The sequence below is a fragment of the Mytilus trossulus genome, chromosome 1, assembly GCF_036588685.1.
Source record: "Mytilus trossulus isolate FHL-02 chromosome 1, PNRI_Mtr1.1.1.hap1, whole genome shotgun sequence".
NCBI lineage: Eukaryota > Metazoa > Mollusca > Bivalvia > Mytilida > Mytilidae > Mytilus > Mytilus trossulus.
The window spans coordinates 104699602-104704385 of record NC_086373.1 but is presented as its reverse complement, the minus strand read 5'-3'; positions in this window follow the sequence as shown (position 1 = coordinate 104704385).

Genomic DNA, 4784 nt, shown 5'->3' with positions numbered 1-4784 from the left:
CATCATTACTCTTCTGTTACAATCACTGGTCATCCATAATTTTTGGACTGCCACATTACTAGATGGTCACAATCACTGGTTTTCCACAGCTACTGGACTTCCAATCACTTGTCTTCAGCAATGAACGGATGGTCAAAATCACTAGTCTTCGATTATTACTGGACTGTCACAATCACTTATCTTCAAGAATTACCGGATGGACACAATCACTGGTCTTCTATACTTACAGGACTGACTGTCTCTAATAATTACTGGACTTTTACAATCATTTGTCTTCTACAATAACTAGACTGTCACAATCACTGCTCCTTTATAATTACTACTAGACTGTCACAATAACTTGTCTTCAATAATTACTGGACTGTCACAATCTCTTGTCTTCTTTAATAATTGAACTGTCCAAATAACTAGTCTTCTTTAATTACTGGACTGTCACAATCACTTTTCTTCCATATTAACTTAATTGTCACAATCACTGGGCTTCCATAACTACAATCACTGGTCTTCCACAATAACTGGTCTTCCATAACTACTGGACTGTCACAATCGCTGGTCTTCCACAATAACTGGTCTTCCATAACTACTGGACTGTCACAATCGCTGGTCTTCAATAATAACTGGACTGTTACAATCAATCGTTTTCAACAATTCAGTATTGTAATTTTCACTGGTCTGCTACAATCACTTATCTTCAATATTAACTGGACTGTCACAAGCACTTGTCTTCTCTTCTATTATTAGTGGACTGTTACAAGCTTTTGTCTTCAATAATTACTAGTCTGTCACAATCGCTGGTCTTCCACAATTACTAGACTGTCACAATCACTGGTCTTCCACAATGACAACTTTCACAATCACTCCAGTCTTTCATAGTAACTGGACGTTCATAATCACTTGTCTTCAATAATTACTGGCCTTATATAATTACTTGGCTGTTACAGTCACTTCTTTTCGATACTTACTAGACAGATACAACCCCTGGTCTTCTACAAAAATTGGACTGTCATAATGACTTGTCTCCATTAATTACTTGGAAGTCAAAATCACTGGTCTTCTATGATTACTGGACTGTCAAAATCACTGGTCGTGCACTACTACTGTACTGTCACAAACATTGCCACAACTAGTGAACAGTCATAATCGCTATTATTCGACAATAACTGGCACATTTACTAGTCTGCCACAATTACTGGACTGTCACAAACACTGATCTTCCACCATTACTGGACTGTCCCAATCACTGGTCTTCCATAATTACTGAACTGTCACACTCACTGATCTTCCATTATTACTGGACTGACACAATCACTGGTCTTCCATTATAACTGGTCTGTCACAATCACTTGTATTCGATAGTTACTGGACAGTTACACTCACTGATCTTCCAGAATTACTGGACTGACACCAAGACTGGTCTTCTACAATTATGTGACAGTCACAATTTTAGTTCTGTAACCGTTACTCAACTGTCACGATCACTAGTCTTTCACAATTACTGGATTGTCAAAAACAATGGTATGCGACAATGGCTGGACATTTACAATCAGTCATTAGTATTCCACAATTACTGAACTGTCACTGGTGTGCAACAACACCTAGTCAGTCACAACCACGTATCTATCACAATTATTGAACTGTTATAAATAAATACCAGTCTGTCACGATGACTGGACTTTAAAAATCACTGGTAAGAAACACTGGTTTGCAAAAATTACTGGTATATCATACTCACTAGTCTGTCACAATTACTGAACTGTCACAATCACTTGTCTGCAAACGTAACTGGACAGTTACAATCACTGTAGTCATAATTACTGGTCTTCTACAGTTATATACTTAACTGTTACAATCACTGTTCTATCACAATTAATGGTCTTTCATAATTATATCCTGGGCTGTCACAATTATTGGGTTGTCACAATCACCGGTCTGCAACAATTACTGCCTGTTACAATCACTGGTCTTCCACAATTACTGGTCTGCAACAATTATATGCTGGACTGTCACAATCTCTAGTCTGCAACAATAACTGGACAGTCACAATTACTGGTCTTCCACAATTACTGTCACAATAATTGATCTGTCATAATTACTGGACAGTCACAATTACTGTCACAATCTCTAGTCTGCAACAATTACTGTCACGATCACTGTTCTGTCACAATAACCGGACTGTCACAATCACTGGTCTGTCACAATCACTGTTCTGTCACAATAACCGGACTGTCACAATCACTGGTCTTCCACAATTACTGGTATTTCACAATTATATGCTGGACTGTCACAATCTCTAGTCTGCAACAATAACTGGACAGTCACAATTACTAGTCTGTCACAATTACTGTCACAATCACTGTTCTTTCACAATAACCGGACTGTCACAATCACTGGTCTGTCACAATCACTGTTCTGTCACAATAACCGGACTGTCACAATCACTGGTCTGTCACAATCACTTGTCTGTCCAAATTACTGGCCTATCATAATAACCTGTCTGTCACAATCACTGGTGTTTAAATTGTAAGTAATAAGCTGGTCTCGTATTAGTTCTCAGTGCTAGTTGATATGGTCTGTTTTACTGTTCAGTAGTTTTAGTGAATCATGTTATCTTTTTCACATAGTATTGCTTTGTATTGTCCAGAAAGGTCAAAAGCGATCGAACATGATGTCGCCGTACTGTAGTACTACAATATTTAGCTTCATGGAATTTCACACGTTTTGGACAGCCAGTATTTACGTTATCTAGAGATAGTAAACAAATATGTATGGACAGTCGACAGAACACTTTCAGCCCGTTATAGGGATCGACAATTTAACTTCAAATGGAAAGGACGCATGTTGTTTTTTTCTTTCTAAAAGATATTCTGATAAACAATTTGATGAAAACTGCAAAGTATTCTTGTCAATTAGTTGAAGAAGAAAAAATCTGAATCCAGATTTTTTCCAATACCTTGTATCATTAAACATTAAAAAAAAAATGATTTCAGTGCGTTGAAAATGTAAACAAAATTTACTGCGCTTTGCGCAGAAACAAATATCTGACTCAGTCAAAAACCATACCCTTGAGAAGGTTTGGATCCATTAAAAGGATTAATCCCGCTGCAAATGTTTGCACCTGTCCTAAGTCAGGAATCTGATGTACAGTTGTTGTCGTTTGTTTATGTAATTTATACGTGTTTCTCGTTTCTCGTTTTTTTTTATATAGATGCGACCGTTAGTTTCCCCGTTTGAATAGTTTTACACTAGTAATTTTCCCGTTTGAATGGTTTTACACTAGTAATTTTGGGGTCCTTTATAGCTTGTTGTTCTGTGTGAGCCACGGCTCCGTGTTGAAGTCCGTACATTGACTTATAATGGTTTACTTTTTTAAATTGTTATTTGGATGGAGAGTTGTCTCATTGGCACTCACACCACATCTTCCTATATCTATGATATATATTGACTGATTTTTATAAATATCTGATATGACATAGAGAAGTTATCGAATATTTCAAAAAGATGACGGGTGTAGCTGTTTATTTGTTAACTTATGGAATACTTTTTTAGCATTTATTTTTGTACAGTTATAGAAACTCACACATACTTGTAATTTCAATAGTGTTTAATAAAATTAAGAATAGAAATGAGGAAAATGTCAAAGAGACAAAAACGATATCCAGTAAAAATTCAAGGGCCGTTATGATATCAAAGTAGGTCCAATTGACATAGTTCTTGTGTTTGTTGCTACTAAAAACCTAAAATAGTTTGAATATATATATTCACATTCTGACTTTTTTTAAATGCCCATTTAATTTAAGAATGGAATGCTTCTTTTTGTAAATTCATTGGGGTGTAAAAGCGTTGACCTAAGTACATTTTGTATGAAGCGTTGCAGCTTCATTCTAAAAATGTGCGCAATGTCAACGCTTTTACAACCCTATGAAGTTACATAAAGAACTGGTATAAATACCATATAATATAAAAGGTTAAGTGGTTGTAAGGACCTAGTACTTAATTGAGATCCTTGTCTGATATTTATGGCCATTTGTTTTCCTTTTTGTCATATTAAGAATTGTTCTAATTTAATATGTTCGTACGGGAAACAAGGAACATTATCCTCATACAAAAAAAATAAGATAATTCTAAATAAATGTTCCCGAAAAAATGGAATGTATTACAAAGGATAATCATAATATATACTGGAATTGTCCTGGACCTCACTTCTGTGATGTGTATATGTTAATGGAATCCTTCTCCGAATACGGGACCAATATTTTAGTAGTGGTAGACTCTAAAGTCCAATGATCTTCAATTTCTACCGAATTTTGGCTGTCAAAAAAATGTTAACACTTCACTGAATTTTCAATAACAGTTTATAAAAGCAAATACATTATCACACTGAAAACAGATGACAAAAAACTAAAAGCCCAATAACAGCTAACAAAGAATAAGACAATAAAAGCTAACAGCAAATATATTTTCGGAATAACAGATAACAAAGAATTAAAAGGCCCCATAACAGAACAGCATAACAGCTAAACCCCTTGCCCCCACACCCCTTTACATATTTTCCGTGAGGTGATACTAGTAGTACCAATGAATTGTTTATTTATTTATTTAAACAGAGACATATAAAACATGTATTATTACATGTCTCTGATTTGAATATACCATTTCTTTAATTAATAGAAGTCTATTTGAATTCTTAAGTTTGTAGATCTTCAATGATCTTCAATAGTATAGTACATAATTTATAAAGGAAAGCGCGGGAAAATCTAATTTATTGTTAGAGTTATCTCCCTCCT